This window comes from Chlorocebus sabaeus, chromosome 5 (assembly GCF_047675955.1).
Source record: "Chlorocebus sabaeus isolate Y175 chromosome 5, mChlSab1.0.hap1, whole genome shotgun sequence".
Classification (NCBI taxonomy): domain Eukaryota; kingdom Metazoa; phylum Chordata; class Mammalia; order Primates; family Cercopithecidae; genus Chlorocebus; species Chlorocebus sabaeus.
The window spans coordinates 83,662,331-83,681,841 of NC_132908.1; positions in this window are offsets into that span (position 1 = coordinate 83,662,331).

Sequence of the window (19,511 nt, forward strand, 5' to 3'; positions counted from 1 at the left end):
GTGGTGACATCATCAGCAAGTGACCAATTTATTTATGCATGAACTAGGGCTTCCCAGGGACAACTGCAGGTCTCAGAAGCTACCTGCATTGAGACACCCATACAAAGCCAACCTGGTCTTAAGACCCTCTCGCCCACCCAGCATTCATTCATTGGTAGGTCAGTGGCAGATCCATCCTGCCATCCACCGACCCTTTCCTAAGCCACCGTCAGTCCCCACTGCAGTGCATGCCTGAGTCTTGACAGTGGCCATTCTCACTGCTGCAAACGTGTCTGTCCCTTGACCACCTGGAGGGTTCCTGCTCATAACTAAAGACGTCATCACTTCTATCCCAGCTACATCCGTGCCGACTTCATGGGTCCCGGTGTCCCCACCCTTTGAGGTCGGGAGCTGTGGGGCTCATCTCCCCCAAGTCCTGGGCAGGCACTTGGCCTGCACGGGGGATGCCTGGCCACACAACCAGTTGTTCATTTCCTTCCTTTCCCATTCTCCGCAGAGTATGAGCTCCTGAGCAGGGGCTGAGTATATTCATCTCCGTGTCCCCAGTGCCCAGGCTGGGCAGGCGCCATCTGTGTTTGAATAAATGAATCATTCTAGTTCCATCCCTCAATACGCCTTTATCTGCAGACCTCCCTTGGAGATCCTGAGCCCTACTGGCCCTTAAGTTGCTGCATTTGTTACCCTGAGGAAGACATGCAAGTGAAATGACTTACCTAACGTCTTGCTCCAGCAAAACCAGACAGAATGTTAGGCTGGTGACATTGAAAAGTTTGGGAAGCCCATAGGAGCCCTTTGGAAGAGAAGGTCAGCATGGAAAGGGGATGGTGATATGGCTTAGGGGTGACCAGGCAGGTGACAGTGATGTGACTTGAGGTGATCAGGCAGCAGGAGCCTTGTAATACACAGGCCTTCTCCTAACCCTTTGCCCTGCACAGGCTCCATGTGGCCCAATGTGTGTTACTGTGTCCACTTCACAGACAAGGAAGCTGAGCATCAGGGCCATTCAGCAACATGACCAAGACCCCACAGTGGTGGAGCCTGAATTCAACGGGAACAGAACAACCTAATGCACAGAAGCAGCCATTCCCAAGTGGAGGGGAGGCAGAAGCTCAGGGGTTGGGTCATGGAGGATGGATTTGACTTGGGTTTCCAAAGTCAGTCTCCTTCTGTGTGTGTGTGTGTACAAGTGTGTTGGTGCATGTTCTGTGCATGTGAATGAATGTGTACAGTGTGTGTACATGCATGTCATGTAATATGTGTGTGTACAGGGAACTGTGTGTTGGTGCACATGTGTGTATGTGTGTTCCTGTGGCAGAAAAACACCTCTCAGAAATACAGCATGAGGCCGTTCATGCAGCCACCACACTCCCCATTTCATTGCACCCTTGCTTGGCCAAACACAAGCCAAACACAAACACAAACCAGTTCTGCGCACGCGGCTTCCTGCTTGGGATCTACAGAAACACTGGGAGGAGAGAATATTCAGAGACTGCCTTTGACAAGTAGAAAGTTCACCAAAGACAAGGATCCCAAGACTCTGAGGAGCTCCACCAGGTTCCCCTCCATACCGACTCTCAGAAAGCAGAGTAGGGAGCTAAACCAGAGCACGAGTGGGTGGACTGGTTCCCTGCCAGATCTAAGAAGAGCTCGTTGATGTCTGCGGTGGACCAAGGCTACCACGCAGGTCCTCCCCAAAGCCCTGTCCGGCGGCCATGTCTATAGTGGCTCAGATCTCTCCACATGTTTGCCAGGGGGTCTTCTGCTAGTGAGGAATTCTGCCATGCCTGCTCCAGTTCTCCTATGTGTAAAAATAGAGATAACTCTACCAACACCGACGTTACCTAGCACTCAAGCAGAGCACTTCCTATGCCTCTGAATCGTCCTAAGGACTGATGGAGTAAGAGCCACATCGTCCTCATTTTACACACTGGGAAACTGAGGGGCAGAAGGCAGATGATGTGCTTGGCTCAGAGCCTGAGGAGGAGCTAGCGTCTCCTGCACGAGAGCTGGCGGGATGGCCTGTGTTTGTAGCTCTTGCAGGCATCATCTCTGTGGTCCAGCCTGATGCTAACTCAGCAGATGCTGCCAGAAGGGGCCTGTTCATCCCATCTGACGGCAGTGTCTCCAATGGCCTTGCAGGGTCCTTCCTTGTTGCTGTGTGTCTCCTGTGGGATGCACATTCGATTGTGCTGGTTCTTTCATCAATGTTCTGTGTCCTGAGAAGGCTCAACCCCCTCTCTGGCCCCAATGCCTTCAGCTCTGAGAACCCCACAGTTACTCAGTGATCTCAGTTAAGGGCTCTTGAATACAGAGGACAGCAAAGAAATGGAGTCCCTTCTATTGCTGTCAATGCTTAAAATTTTCCAATGGAAATTGTGTTCATGCCTACAACGAGGCCACCAAGGGTGCTCAAAACATTCAAGGTCTCTACTTTTAACTCCGACCCTATTAGCTCAGTGTGCTCTGTCTGGTTTTTGTGATTATCAGAAACCTTGCCAGGAGATTTCTGTCTTTGAATATCATCTGGACAATAAGTATTAATCCTTTCCTGAACACCCAATGGATGCTTGGCTGTGTGCAGAGCACTCCGGGATGTCTCCCAACAATCACAGAAGGAAGATAATATCAGACTCAGTCAACAGAAGAGGAGACCGTGGTCTGAGAAGCTCCAAGAGGCGCGGAGACCGGGGATTGCAGTGAAGTTGGAACTTAGCCTGTTTCCAGAGCCTGGGCCAAACTGCCAGGCCAGTATTTTCCCAAATTTGCCAAATGAGAAGAATTACCGGGGGCCTGGTGTAAGAATCATGGGTCCTACCCCAGTTCGAATGTATCTCCCTGAACCCTAGGACCTGAGAATCTGCATTTTAAACAAATATCACTGGAGGTAAGATTGAGACGCCCTGCCCACACTCCATCGTACAGTTAGGTTAATTACCTGTTTCCATCCACTGACGACTGGGTCGGAGCACCTTTCAGAAGTCGGTATGGATGGGATGGGATGAGGGCAGAACCCGGGCCTGCACAGCGCCTCCGAGGGCCATGCAGAGCACTGCGGCCCCCATCACCCCTCCCCAGCTGGGAACCACCCACTGCCCCTGCACAAAGAATGGGCGGAAACAGGAGTTCACCCCTTGCCATTTCTCACTGGCCGTCGGCTGGGCCAGACCTGCAGGGGCGATCATGGACTCAGAGCAGCTGAAAGGCCAGGGACACGGGAGCGGGAGGTGGCAGGATCCCTGGTGCGGTGCCGAGGGGCCTGGGAAACAAAACACAGCCCCCCTCAAAGGCTGGCGGGGGCCGGCCGGAGCAATCGCCCGCTGAAATCTGCAAGCTCATCACAGCGCTTGGAAAGCTCACGGGGACGCGCAGCACAGGACGCATCCTGCTCTGTAGAGATAAGAGGCAGTTCCCAGGTTCTCACCACCGCGCGTCCCCCCGGGGAGCACACTGCTGGCGGCAAGCTTGGAGGACATGAGAAAGATGCCCAAAACAAACAGGCTGGCAGGGAAGCGCCCGCCCACCAGCAGGGGAGCTGCACAGGCCCCTTCACCCTTCACCCGCCTTGGGACAGGACCTTGTTGGGGAGGGGGCCCAGGGCCATAGCACGGGGATCCACACTGACTGGAGACCCTGGTCGCTGATTTTGCTCATCCCTGAACTCACTCTTCAGGCTGACTTTAGCTCCACCCTAACACATACTGGTTGTGGAGGCCTGGAAGAGTGGCCGCTTCACTGTGTGCCTCAGTTTCCTCACCTGCAAAAAGGTGCTGCAGGTGGAAAGTACCCCTCTGCCTTCTTCCAGGCCTCACTGCAATCATGTGGGTTTGATTAATGGCTGGCAGTTGAGGACCCTGTGGTGCTCAGAACTCTTCTGTATGATCCCATTTCACCTCACAGAGGCCTGCAAGCCTCGCACCCTTACCAGCACCATTTACCCCACGAGGAAACTGATGTACGCCAGGTTATGAAGTGTTTTTGAGGTAGGGAGAGCCTAACTTATGCACACATTCTCTCTAGTTCTCAAGTCAAGAAGGTGCCGGAACCCAGGTCAGACCATTCCAAAGCCCATGGCCTCCTGCACAATTCCAGGGAGAGATATTAAAGTTCTGTTTTAGAACTCCCAGAGCACCTGTAAACTACATTCCACTAGAAAGCCATAAAGAAACGCTTTGGAAGCCTCCACTTCCTATTACTGGTGGCCTGTCCTCAAGGATTTGCTGAAATTAAGGATCTGGGAGGAGGCTGCACAGATTCCATGGATGTGCCTCCTTGAGTCACTGGCACACAACTTCTCCCTTGCTGCCTCCTCCCTATTGTATACCTTGCCAGCATCCCTTGCAGCTAGATGTGGCCATGTGACCTGTTCTGACCCATGAGATACAAACAGAGTCTGTTGGGACACTTCTGGGAAACCTTTTGTTTTTTTAATCAAAAGGCACAGAGACCGAGAGGGTGAGTCCTAGTAACCTTCTCCTCTCTTCCCTCTGTGAATACAGACGTGATGTCTGGAGATTTAGCAGCCACGTTGAGGCCATGACAGAACAGACAATAGCAATGTGGTAGACAGCATATTAGCCACCCAAGAGATGTCCACATCCTAACCTCCAGAACCAGGATACTGGAGTTGCATGTGGAAGTAGGGTTGCTAATCAGTTGACCTTAAAATAAAGAGATAGTCCTGGATTACCTGAGTGAGTCCAGTGTAAGCAGAGGCTCCATAAAAGTGGGAAACAGAGGTGGAAGGGGAAGTCATAGAAGAAATGGGTGCAGAGGATGGAAGGATAGATGGGATGCTGCTGCCTTTGAAGACGAAGGAATGGGCCACAAGCCAAAGAATGAAGCAGCCTCTGGAAGCTGGAGAAAGCAGGACCCTGGGCATGATGTTCATGGAAACATTTTCCCAGGAAACACACTCAGGGGCCCCTGATCCTACGTGCCTTCCTTTGCTAGAAAAGGTTCCAGAGATACTCAAAATTCTTCTCCAGACCCTGGCATCATCAGGGGGTTTCCCCAGAAGGAACTAGCCCTTCCCACACCTTGATTTTAGCCCGGTGAGACCAGCATTGAACTTCTACACTATAGAGCCCTAAAATGATAAAGGTATGTGTGTTTTAAGCCACTGAGTTGATGGGCATTTGTTACAGCAGCCACAGGACACTCCTACAAGCAGGAAGAAGGTGCCATCTCTGCCACTGGTGAATAGCTAAGTAGATGCCTGAGGCTGCCTTCCTCTGACATCCTTACTGTGAGAAGGACAAGCCTGCACTTGTTTAAGCATCTTAAGTTGGGCTATTGTGACTTGAAGCCCAGTGCATTCCTACTTGGCATCCGTGTTACCTGAGGGGGCTTTTACTTCAAAATTCTTTTTGTGGGAGAGAAACTACTGTATTAGCAACTAAGTGAGTTGAACCCCTAAGATGGTGCTGAGGTCTGAAGATGAATTTTGGAACCTTTTCTGGCAAAGAACGGGAAAGTAAGATGAGGGTTTCCTAAGAAAACCTTTTCCTTCCATATAATGCCCTAACGGCCTTCAACATTCTAAGAAGAAAAAATGGATTGTTAATTCAGTGTTTACTGAATCATGAAGTAGACCTAAGACCAAAACAGTAAAAACAAGAAAAAGCTAATTGCAATAAAGAAGAGAGTGAGCTTGTGTAGGCATCAGGGTTGCTCTACGGCAGATTAGGTGCCCGGGATAAGAGGTGTGTTCATAATCTGCCACATCCTAGGCTGTTGTTCTCCAGTTGAAATGGTTACATAGGATAAGTGTCCTTGGGTTCTGCCTTCACGACAGGCCCTTCATCTTCGATATGAGTTCATCAGTGCATAGTTCATTTTCAGGAACGTGACTTTACTGTGTGGTTATTTCTAAGCTGATTCCTGCCCATCAATTTTATTCCTTACTTTACAACAGGTTTGGAGGTTTCCAGGAATGGATTCTGGTGAGGGGTTGGGACTGCCTTTGCACATTCATGGATGGATAAGTTAATCAGGGAGTTAGGAAGGCAAGGTCATTTGTCATGGGCCCACCTCCTACCTGCCAGACAGGACTTGGCTTCAGAAGCTCTGTGGGCATTTCAGCCTGCTGCTCAGTGTGCTCTGATGCCCAGCTCTGCAGAAAAGCGAGGAAGGGCCAGCCAGGAGCCCAGCAAGTGAGCAGGGCTTAGTAACTACTCATTATGCTCAGTAACTACTCACTGTGCTCAGTAACTGCTCACCATTGCAATGCTTTTCTCTCTCACGCTCACAGCACCCCTATGAGGGAGATCTGTGGAATTTTCCCCTATTGCAGACCAGGAATCCAAGGCTGAGAAGTTAGGGGACCCAGACTGAGAAAGGGGCAGATTTTCCCACTGCCTTATTGGTGCCTCCTGACAGGGAGGCATGAGTGCTGTGGCTGCCACAGCAGATACTGGCCTTGGCATCCACAGCCCTCATGCTGTCTCTGCAGGCCGGGCGCCATGTAACCACACTCCTCTCTCAGACCCCACAAGAGCCCCATGGGGGGCCCGTGTGCTGCCCACTCTCATGATGAGGAAGCCATGACCTGAGAGAAACCTAGCGTCTTGCCCCCATGCTGCGATGCTTGGGGATGGGTGTAAATACAGGCGGCTGCCGGCACACCTGGGCTCTCCTTGTGACCGGGAAGGCCCGCCAGCTGCAGTAGAGCCTCCTCTGCCCTCTCGGGACTTAGAGAGGTGAGGCAAAGGCTTGCAGCCAGAAGCAGTGAGAAGGGTTCCCTCCAGGGCCAGCACTCTGAGCTCAGAGAACCGACTTGCAAAAAATCCCTGACCAACCAGGAGACTGAGAGAGGAGTTCAGAGAACTGACTTGCAAATAATCCCAGATGGACTAGGAGCCTGAGAGGCCGGGTAGGGCGGGAGCAGAGACAGGAAGCGCTGGGTACCCCAAGGTACAACATGGCAGGGCCACACCGCAGGATGTGATCAGGCCTCCCCCGGCCCCCAGCTGCAGTGACTCTCCCGCATCGCCCACCACGGCTGAGATTCTGGGGCCAGGCGGGGATTCTGTGGTCTGAGTCCCTCTGCCTGTGTGACTCTGGGAAAATCACCCGACCTTGCTGAGCCTGGATTTCCTTCCGTGTGGAAAGATAATCATCAACGACCCCGCCTATTTCAAGGAGAATCTTGGCCCAAAATCTTGATTCCTCTAATTCCTCTTGATTTTTCTAAGTCGTAAACACATTAATTTATGCTATTTTTAATGAGGCAGTGGGTGAAATATTCCGAATATTAAACAAGAAATATCTTTTCGGAAGTATTTCTGATAAGCCCTCTTTAATGGAGGGAGCATGGAGCCACCGTCAGACCTGATCTTCACGGATTTCGGGGCCCTCTGCTGGTTGCCTACACATCCACCCCCTCCCTAAACTTTCCTCATTGACACGATTCTTGTTTCATTTGGCTTGAAAACGAGCTCCAACAACAACAAAAGGCAATTTCCCAGACTCCTCTGCAGCGGACAGTGGTCACATGACCCCATTCAGGCCAATGAGATGGGGGCCAGCGGGCCCAGAGAGGGCGTCCTTTCCAGGGACGCTGCATTTCAAATTTGTGCTTTATCCTCCTCCTGGACAGGCTGAGAGCCCGCAGGTGCGGCATTCACCTTGTCTCCTGAGGCCACAGGCAGGGCGGCCAGGAGAGTAGGAGGGGGCTTTCCCGCCCTGCCTGGCCCCAAGATCGTCTCCATGGCAACAACCTCCCCTGCCCAAAGGTCCCGCCTCCTCCTCCAATCTGAGATGATTGACAGCGATGCCATCCAATTACAACATTTTCTCTCTCCTCGTGGACACAGAAAAGCAGACCACCCGGGCATACTAAGGTCAAGATGTCGTTGATTGCTTTGTTTGTTTGTTTTATTGTATTACTTGTTTTATTTATTTACTTTCTTGGTAAAACCAGCCTGCCGGCTTGCTCAGGACATGAACTATGACGTCCCTGGAGATGGCCTCTTGGGAGAGGAGCTCCCCAGGCCCTCTGAACCTGCTCACCTGGGGATTAAGGAGCAAGCCCAGTCGTTTCCCAGGACCACTGGTGCTCCCTGATCTCAGTGTCTCCGTCTGTAAAATGGGAATAACCAGAGCCAGCCTGTGTGGCCCTGGGGAAAGCGGCACTGAGGACAGACCAGTGTCCAGCAGGGTCGTGCCCCGACTCTCACGTACCCCCTCGTGGGCTCCCTCGCCGCGGTCTTACACCCTCCACTCCCCATGCCTGCAAAGTCTCTGCCCCGTCCCTACCCAGGCTGATCCTTTACACCTCAGCTCAGAGGCCCCGTCTCCAGAGCCTTGCCTGAAACTCCCTCCTCCAGGCACCCACCCTCTCCACCAAGCCTGCCACACCCAGGCCTGCTGTCGCCCTTGCGGTGTCGTCCTTCTGATGAGCTGTGGAGGCGTAAGGGGCACCCTGGTCTCTTGTTCACAGCCTTAAACCTAGCGCCACTCAAGTGCCCGGCACACAGCAGGGGCTCAATAAATACCCCTTGCTGATTGAGCGGCAGCCAGTCGCAAGACTGGATGCATGGATGCTGCTCGTGGGCCTGGGTTTGGAGATCTTAGAAACAAAGCTTCGTTTTGCCACACTCATGCCTTCTACCACAAGGTCACACACTTACATCTTGTATCCCTAGGGAAATGTGGCCAGGGGCGTTTTACCAAGTTGGTTTGGGATGACTTGAGTTAACCCTCACACTCCACAGACAGATGGGTAACCCAGGTGACCCCAGCGCTAAGTGACAAATATGGTCTTGGATAGAACAGCCCAGAAAGGCCAAGAGGGAGAGCTGCAACACTCAGATAATTACCCTTCAGCGAGGCAGTGCACTTAAGTGGTGAAAGGAGATTCACTGGTTGGAAAAACACTCCAGGGAGAAGAGCCAGCGTGTGCAAAAGCAGCAAGGCATGAGCGAGCGTGGGCATTCCCGCCAGCCACCAGTGGGCCACGTGCCCCAACGTGTGAGTGCCCCAAGGATACAAGTGCCTGATGGGCACCGCCAAGTGGACAATCATTCAGTACTGACTTTGGGCCTGGCCCCCTTTCCTCATGCAAGCCTTCCAGGCAGGAACTAAAAGGAGCCATCCTCTACAGAAGAGAAAAGCAAGACACAGCAAGCTGAGAAACTTACCAGGGTCACCCCGTTGGTTGGAGTCAGAGATATGTTACAGGCAGCAGCTCCTCTGCCCACTTAGGTCTGGGCTTTGGGGGCTGGCCCAGAGATAGTCATAATGCACCCCTTTTTTCAGCACTTGCTATGGGCCAAGTCCTTCATTCACAAGCTCAAGTCTTCCCAACCCAGAAAGAAAGATGGTTAGTTCCATTTCATGTAGGAGGAAACTGTCAAGGCTCAGAAAATTTAAGGAATTTACTGGTCATCAGTAAATAAGAGTCAAGGCCTGTGCGAACCCAAATCTGCCCTCCTCTGAAACTCTAGCTGCAGACATCACACCCCACTGTTTTTCAATTTCATCCTCTTATTTATTCACTCAACCAATATTTATTTACCAAAGCACTATGAGGCTCAGTTAAGAATGTGTGGTCCTCGATCTGACAGCCTGGATTCAAACCCCCGTTGCCCCACAACTCTCCACACCAGCTGTGCGGCCTTGCGAATTTCACTCAACCTCTCAGGGACTCAGTTTCCTTGACTGTCAAATGGGAGTCGTGACATGTCCTACCTCATTGATTTGTTGGGCGGTAACATTGAGTTATGCCATGCCGTACCTGCTCCGTTGTAAACTCTGGATAATTATTGAGCTTTATTATAAGTGCATCTCACAGACCACTCGAGGCACTGGGAATGTAGCAATCACAACATAGATTCTACTCATGGGAGATGGTCACCGAACAAATTAAAAACTAAGGAATTTGTTGAAGGACTGAATGACCGAGATTAGAGTTCCAAGAAAAAGTGTGGTGCTCTGGGGCGGTCAGGAGAGCTTCTGTCACTGAATAGCAGTGTGGCCCTGTCTAAGCCCCTGAGCTGGCGAGGCCTCATGCCCATGTCTGCATGGCAAGTGCCTGGAACCGGATGGTCATGGTAGCTTTTGCTCTGTGAATGTCCAACTGCTGCCCTGGACTGCTCCCACGTTTTCTGTCTCCACCGAGCAAGCCTCTACCAAAGCCCTAGAGAGAGACCTGGGTCCCCAGCACCCTCTCCTGGAGGAGATCCAGATTGGAATGTTTGGGACGCCTCTCATTCAAATGCTCAAGTCTCCAAACTGCTCGGGAGACGTTGCACAAGAGACAGGCAGGGATTTCAGTTTCTGGCACTTGTTTGCTCAAAGGATCTCAACCTTCTTCCTCCTGACATGCAGCTTAAACATGTGAGCTGACCCTTAAATGAAATCCCTGCAATTTTCCGTCTCCTTCCAAGAGAATTTCATGGGATGCAGGGAGAACGGGGAGGAGGTGAAACGTAGTGTATCCTGTAGGATTCACTCCTTCGCTGACAGGACTAAAGGGTGAGGGTTAAACACTGGATGCCAAATGTGTCTGCTGGTTTGTTTGGGTGTGTTTTTCTCTTCTCTTTTGCCTGTTAACTAAAACAACACCCAAAAAGCACCCTGATTGCATTCAGCTGTAAGAGGGAAGGAAATATATCTCCCCACCTTCACTTGCAGAAATCAAAGTATTGTTCTCAAAAAACGAAAAGTGGGAAGTTTACAAATACAGGACCCAGAATCTGAAAGCGTTCATAATTACTCCAAGTCAGTGATAGGTGCAGATGGACACCTTTGCTGGCAATGCCGCCTCCGAGCTGTTTCTGTAAACCCACATGCAAAGACCATGCCTGATCCACCGTCTACCCTTACACACACAGACACACACACAAACACACACACACACAAGTCACAAGGGGCAATCATCTCTGCATCAGCTGAAGTCTTGTCAGCTTAGTTGGCAAATTAAAACATAAAAATATTTTAGGCTGAAATTAGTCAAACAGGCATATTGAGTTCATTTTTTAAATCTTGCCCCAAACCAGTTTACTCTGACATATGAAGTCTAAATGTACCTTTCCTTCCTCGCTAATTTCTGAAGCCTGAAATATTTTCAATTAAATGAGAAAATCTTTGCTGTTGAATGGCCTATTAGAGCTGTCACAAATGTGATTTCTGGAAATAAACAAGATTATAAGAAGGCTGGCTGGCGCAGAAACGTAAGTCAACACTAATAGGTGGTGTAATTAAATTATCCCTTAAGCCAAGATGCCAAATGACACAACTTTTTGGTGTTAATTCTAATATGATCACCTCCGTGCGACTGTACTAATCTGAATGGCTCTCTCGCCAGAGTCACTAATTCTATTTTCTTCAGTTCATACATATCAAATAGCTCTCTCTGTTCTGCTAAGGAAGCAAGGACTTGGGACGTAGAAGTTCATATTTTCTCCGTATCACTTTACAAAGGTTCACTTGATGCAAACGCGGTTCAATAAACAATGTTTATTTTTTATGGGTTAGTATCTTGCTCAAGAAAATTAGAACTAAGTTTCAGGAAGATTTATTTACATTTTGACTATTGTTCACTGGCCACTGCCACTCAATACTTAAATGACTTTCTCCCCAAAGGGCAAAATCTTTAAAGCAGAACAGAATTTATTTAAACAGCTGGTTTTTTGCACAATCATTTTATTAATACATAGACTCGAGTTATGAATAGTGAGTGACTTGCACAATTTTTAAATTCATACAACTGTAAAACTAACATGTCATTCAATTAAATTTTTAAAGAAGTATACAAGATTAATTACTACCAGGCTTGATGAAGTCATTGTTCTAAGCTACATTTACATATTTATAAGTCTTTAAGTGGTATTTCAAATTGGAGGCAAATGACTACTCCTTCATCTTTTTTTTTTTTCCAGAATAAAGGATAACATCATTCTTAGGAAAAGGAATAAATCTTTTTGTTGCTGTTGTTGAATGCGTTTGTTTATAATACTTGTCAACATGCACACTACTTCTTTTTAAATTAAAAAACTGATATGGCAAATCATTACTTAAAACAAAGTAAGAAATGTCATCCCATGAAGAATCTAAACATTAAAATTATTCAAAAATATTTTAAAATTATTTTAATTTTAATATGAAATATGTTGAAGAGTGACACACACCATCCTTAGTTGAGATTCTCTCTAGCAAGAGATGGGGATAGAAAAATGTTTGTTTTTCAAATAAACTAGAAATTTTTTTGAGTGAGGAAAAGGAGAAGGTTACCCTGGAATCATTCAAGGGAGATGGAAGTTTAACACATCTAAGCAGCTGGTTTACTATTTTAGCAGGTGCTGATGTAATGAAATACAACGTCCAGGGTGCATATCCACGCCACCACTGCATGGAAAGGAAAATGCTTTTTTGAGAAGGCGAGACTACCATTATCTATACTTGCCTGGTTTCATTTGATCATTTTTATGCCCATAACATTTCATGTAACATAAAATGTACATTCTTCATGATTCCTCTAGGAGAAAGGTGAGGATCTTTTTAAAAAAAAAAAAAAAACATGGGCAACTGATAAAATATTGAAATAGCTGCTACGTTATTCCATTTTTATCTCAAACATTTCCAGGAAGTATTTCTTTAAACTCTGGCTGGGCACCATCTCAGACTGCTTCAGGAGGGTTAGCTATTTGTTAATTAACACTTGGCTTAAATACTTTAAATGCTCTTTGATAGCTTAGCACGTTTCAGGAGAGGCCTCAAAAAGTTTTTCTTCTTGGGTTTAGAGCCCGATGGATACACCCTGGGAGAGGCGACAGGGTGGCCCCTGTGACTTCGAGCCGCGACGCGGTGTCGTCCCCACCCCCACCCTCGTCACTCTAGAAGTAACAGCGCCATCTACTGGGCAGCGGACAAACCTCCCCACCCAGGGACGGGCCATCCAAACTAGAAAGCTTAAAAACGCATTTAAGAGGTAGAATATCATAGTTTACGGAACAGAAGAACAAGAACAAAACTCTCTAATCAAAATCACAGGGACCTGGAAATAACTTCTTTGCACATATTGGTCTACAGCAATTTGGTTTTGGTGTTTTGGGTTGTTTTTTTTTTTGTGGGGAGGGGAGAGTTCATTTTGGTTTTTTGGTTTGTTTTTGTTTTGTTTTGAGACTGTCTCACTCTGTCATCCAGGCTGGAGTGCAGTAGTGCGATCTCCACTCAATGCAGTCTGGACCTTCTGTGCTCAAGCAACCCTCCTGCCTCAGCCTCCCGAGTAGCTGGGAACACAGGCGCACATCACCACGCCCAGCTAATTTTTAAATTTTTTTGTAGAGACAGGGCATTGCTATGTTGCCCAGGCTGGTCTCGAACTTGAGCTCAAGCGATCCTCCTGCCTCAGCCTCTCAAAGTGCTGGGATTACAGGCAGGAGCTACCACACCTGGCCTATAGCAATTTTGAAAACTGGCTCAAGCCCATTCCTCTATCCCCTGAAGTAACCCCCCAAAGAGAAGACTTTTTAAAAAGGTAAGAAAACTGCTTTTTTTATTTTTAAGAGCTTTATATTAAGTATAAATTTCTGCAGCAAAGATTTGGTTCCACCCAGTCAGCTCCCACCTTTTTCTCCCCATCGTCCTTGGGGTTAAGGTGTAGGGGAGCTGGGTATAGACACACACACACACACGTGCATGCACACGCACACAGACACACACACACACACACACACACAAACACTCCTTGGGATGGAGCTCTTTAATCCCTCCTGGACCCTGAAAGCTTTTGTGAACACAAGCGTACAAAACTAGGATGACCCAAATATTATTCTAAATTCTTTTTTTCAGATGCTTAAGCAAAACAACTTTCATTTTCAAAAATGAAATTGAAGTTTATGTAACTTTTCCTTACAAATATCATCACATTCCATGACGCATCTGTCTGATGTCGATTTCTGGACTTTGTTACACGAATAACCATCCTGCCTTCCTCCTTCTTTTCCCTCCTAACTGATCATTGGATTTGCCTTGAAATTCCAGTATTAATTGCTTTATCTTGGAAATGAAAGGCAGGGTATTCTTTTCACAGAGAACTCTATTGTTTTATAATTTCCTATACTACTTGGAATAGTTTCGTGGAAAGGAAAGGAATCAACTGTGGCCTAGCACATTAACTTATGTTTTCTTTGTAGTCCTCTCAATAATTTGACAAGATGTGCAGAAGATTTTTTAAAGGCAACTTATATTAACAAATAAAAATTACAATTAAATTTACTGAGTATTACAATTCACCCATTTTAAGAGAGAAACTTTTTTTTACTGAATCTGATTTTTCTTTATTACACATCATTAAAAAAAAATTGTGTCCTAGGACCCTAAAACCAGGCTTGCTATTGTATTACAGGCACACGTTACTTCATTTCGGGTGTGTGTGCATGTGTGCACCGAAGTATTTAAATTTCCTAAGTTAATTTCTCACTCAATAGAGTTTGAAAGATCTGGACATTATAAAGGCAAACTCATTTTCTGCTGGAATGAAATGAGAAAATGAAAATTTTAAAAATTCATTTTATTAGGTAAATTTAGTAAGGACTCACTGGGAGCCCCTGAAATAAACCAGTCCGCTTCTGCTTACTTTCTCCATCTCTCAGAGTCTCAAAATGAAAATCAAAATCACTCCCCCTCCCCGTCCAATCCGATGTTTGTGTAGAAACTGTAGAGTCTCTTTTCCTAAAAGTGGAGAATGGTGCTGAGAGCCGAGGGGGTGAGTTCAGACAAGAAGCCCTGGAGAAAGGGAACTCCGTGCTGAAGGCAGGAAAGGCGGCGAGATGGAGGAAGGGGTCAGAGGCGCCAGGGAAGACCGGGGGGCACTCACAGTTCCCGAGTCCGCTTCTGTCTCCTGGTCCCGATTCCAAAAGGAAATGTGACTCTTTTGTGCAGAACCAGAAATGAACATCCAGGAAGTCGGCAAAATCACTAACTAAACAACCAATGGAGGAATAACAACAAATTAAAATTGCAAATTTGTTTTTTTTTTTTTTTCCATAATGGAACAGAAAATGAATTGAAGGGAGGGGAGGGGAAAAGGACAGTTTTCAGTATATTTTAATTTTTTCCTGTGACCTGAGCTGGGCCCCAGGTTAATCCAAGTTCGAATCTGGAATCTTTGCTCTCCTACATCTACATCATATAAAGGGTCACTTGACTGCAATAAATTCAGGCTGATTGCAAACCCCAAACTTCGCTGTATGAACAGTCCAAGTTCCTGCTGCCGATCTGAAATGAGTTTTCCTATGAAAATATACTTTAGAACTCAGCGACCCCCACCCCAACGAAGGCCTTCAATGACAGGAAATGTTTGCCATTTTAAGCACTTTTTATTTGCATTTGCTCTGAAGCTGAGGGAGTTAGGGGAGAAATGTACATTTCATGTTGGTTGTGAAATTAAGATGGATGGAGGGGACATATGTGTGTTTCGAGGACCCGGCCGGGACATCCTGGGTCCTGAAATTAGCCTCGGCGACAAGAGTGACTTTGCTTCGAATTCCCACAGAAGCAAGAAAGATTGCCTGTTGCGGTATGGCCATATTTTACATTCTCTTGTGTTGTTGATAAGTTGGAAGAGAAACTCTTCCTCTTTCCAGCCCGTTAGTCTTATGAAAAATGCCATCTTGCAGTGTTTGTGGGGTGGAGATGTGTTTGTGCGAGTGTTTTCTCTCTGGGATCAAAAGAGGAAAAAAAGATTTTTTTTTTCCCCAAAATCAACTAAACACTGGAGCTCCGAAACACACAGCATGTGTATAAAATTGTCCTTCAGAAATCCATCTTGAATTTTTTTAAAGTCCTCTCTTTGATCAAAAGCCGGCAAAGAATTACATTTTTCTCCATTCTGTTGCATTTCACATGGACTAACACAGGGTGAGTCTAAACAAACACGCGGCCTGGCCATGAATGCTTCTTTCAGTTTGAGTAGCTTGAGGTGGGCTGGATGCATTTAGGCGGGTGAGGGGAGAGGATGATAGTTGGGGGGATTCATTAGAAGGAGGGGAGGAAGGCTACAAACTTTAGGGGAAGCTAAGACAGAAATAAACCCGTGATGAAAAAAAAAAATGTAAAACTGCCTCCCCGCACGAAGCCTGCACCGTGCAGCTTCACTGTTGAAATTCTTCTGCCTGAAAGATAAATGGCCTACTTTATTCAAGAGTGTCAAGTAGGGAAAACAAAACAAAACAAAAGCCCTTCAAAGTATATTTTCAGAAGATAATCTACTAAGAGGGGTGCGCGGGGGAGAAGGGCCGGCTCCGGGTAGGACATTCTGAACAAGGACCGCCGAGAACCTAGAGCTTTAATGGAGACAAGAAAAGCCAGGACTGGGCTGAAGCTCTTCAAGGGACAAGAAACCGGCTGACTCCATCCAAGCCCCCATGGAAATGGCTGCTCAGGACCCCCCATGTGCAGCGTCTAAGCCGCCAACAACACAGGGCCTCCCTGGCACCCCGGAGGGTGTGCGAAGCTGGGGTGCAGATCTCGGGCCGTGGGCATCTTGAGCCGCCACTGAGAGTGATGCCCTTTGTGTGGCGTCTTCTCCAGTTGGAGGAAGGAGACGCCAGCTGGGCCAGTGGCTCAGAAGAGGTGCCCTGTCATCTCTGCAGCCAGCTGGCATCTCCGAGCAAGACTTAGCATGTGAAGGTGAGGGATCCTTCCCCTCTACCCAAGCAGAGGACAGTCCCCGTGACCCCGGAGACTGCCCTAGAATCTACCTCACCCACAAATGCAAGGACCCCGCAGAAGAGGGGCAGTGATCTCTGCTATGCCCCCCACAGCCTGGGAGCCGCCACCCTGCCTGTTCATGTCCTAGGGACCCAAAGAACTTCCCCCAAACCCAGCCAATTGTATGGACAGTCTTTTGCCTGGCATGGGGGCCAAGTGGACAATACCACACGGAGGACACTGCTGAAAATTTCAAAGGAGAACCATCTGAGGCAGCTTTGGCATTTCTCATTTTGCTGCATGCAGAGTGCGCATAGCCCTCCATGCTCAAGGCGGGCACCGACGGGGGCAAGGAAACGTTCCCTGGAGCCGCAGGCCTGGGGCGTGATTTATTAGCGGTGGCACAGGCTGGTGGAGTGCAAGGGAAAGGTAAGGTGTTTTCTAGAGGCTTGAGGCAGAGAAGAGGGACCAGGACACTTGTTACAAACGCTGACAAGACCAGCTGTCACGTGGACATTCAGGGACCCCATAACCTAGCAGCCATCTCCACTGAGCCACCTCTCCTCTCCCCCGCCACCTCTCCAGGTCCTGGGCCACTGTGCCAATGAATATTCCCCAGGCTCTCGGCTGGTCAGATTCTAGTTTTCAACTTTGTTGTGGCTGATATGACCCCATGCCTGGGGCTAGCAGGGAGCTGATAGTTTGGTGAAGGTGAGAGAGTGAGAGAGAGGGTATACCCATGGGGGAACAGAAAAGAAGAATGTTCTAGAAGGAGACAGAGCCCAGTTCCTTGGCCCAGAAGGCAGACACCATTCACTTTTCTCTTTCACCGGTCTTTCCCTTAAATGCCAAAAAATAAACCTGGGACGACCTAAATGTACGTGCAGAAAGAGTTTAGAGACTTGATGCGTACGCACGCCTGAATGCGTTTTATTTTTACTTTATTTATTTGAAACACCAGGCCGTGTCCTCCTCCTAGAGGCCCTTTTTCTGTGTTTTGCCCCCCCACTCCCAGGGAGCTTCCCTCTTTAACGTAAACGAAGGCATTTCCCAGAGCCTTTTGCTGGAATGTTCCAAAATGCAGCATCGACACATTTCTATTTCGTTTTATTGCAGACTTTATTTTACGGCCCTGAGTGTGTGGGGTGTGTGGAGCCCGGGCCAGGGAGGAGGGTCCGGCTGCGGAGGAGCTCCCTGACGGTGCTGTCGGCCTCAAATAAATCCCGAGAAGTGACGGTCGAGCTGGTGAGAGAATTTGGGAAACCAACAGACAAAATATACAGCACAGCCCGTGGGCCTCCCCTTTACGAGCCACAGAGAGCTTCTGGGCTGGAGGGCCCGGGCCTGCGAGGCCACTCATTAGCGCTTGATGAATTGGACATGGGGCCGATGGCCCTCCTGGGGCAGCCAAATGCTCGAAAACCAAGTTTTATTAACCTAATAAAACGAGAGGGAAAAAAGTCAGGAAAATTTCAGCTGGAAGAATAAATGCAGGAGAGTGCAGTCAGTGAACCGACTTTGAGTATATTTAGAATTATATGGGAGGCCAGGAGCAGCTCCCAAGAAGACGCTGCGTGCGCCCCTAATGTCTGATTTTGGCAGATCAGCTAGCAAATGCGACAACAGCCCACAGGGATGTGTTACAAATTAGTGCTTTTTCATCTGATTTAACACCAAAGCTAGGGAATGCGAGAGGAAAGTGGCCAAGGCCTGTCTTCCCAGCAACCTGGAGTTGTGCAGCACAAAAGGGATCCTGCCCCCAACCATCCGAGGTCGGGGAGGGGAATGTGTCAGCCCCCAGGAATCTCATCCAGCGCCTGCCTTTCAGAAAGTTAAGGATCATGAATTAGAGCAAATAAATCAAGCGCACACAGGCATGAGAGGCTTTCTTTTATACACAAATACCTTCAGGACCCTACACTTTGGAACCAACCAGGGTCTGTGAGTGTCTATTTTAGGACAGCGGCTAGTGGGAGCTGCCCTCGCGTAGTTCCCGGAGCCGTGAGTGGCCACCTCCCGCAGGCCACTGCTGCGTGGACGTAAGAACCCGCTTTGTCCGCGGGACTTTGCGAGGCCACCCGCTTACTCCTCTTGGACCCCCAGAAAGCAAGAGAGCGATTTATGATCTCTGGATCCCCCGGCAAAGGCAGCTGGCGGCCTGTGTTTGCGGCGTCGCTGCACAGGGCAGGGAGGACAGCCCAGTTCCAGATGCATCGGTGAGAGCACGCACAGAAGAGGGGCTCTGCCTTCTGCCTGGTTCCTGCGTAGGTGCTCGCCAGCCTCAGTGCTGGCACGGCTGCACGGTCACGGATGTGGCAACACACCCACAGCATCAACAAGCCCCGGCACCTACAACCGCTGCTTCCCGAGTCCAGCAGAGAAAGGAAAGTCTAGCCAGACCCCACGAGCCGGCGCACACCTCCCCATAGGCCGTCCCTTCGTGTACACATGTACATATATGCACTCACATGTTCTGTAGACGTCCCCGTGTTGTCCTCTGCTCCCTTCCCGAGCCATGTTCTATCCTCTGGGTGCAGTGCCTCTTAACGCAGCCACATTTCAGGTCCTCGCGGAGCCCCAATGTGAAGAAGTCGGTCCTCACTTGGGTATTCATTAGGTATCCGTTCCTGGGCTTTTTATACAGCTCTGAAAGTTGGGGCTGTTCTTTTTTTTTTTTTTTTTTTTCCCCTTTTTTTTTTTTAGTTGCTTTAAAATGTCACCACTACAGGGGATTTTTAGAGTGGCAAATCTATTTGTATGATACTATAGGGGTGGATATTTTTCTTTATTTGTATGATACTATACTGGTGGATATTTTTCTTTACATTTGTCCAAACCCATAGAATGTACAACAC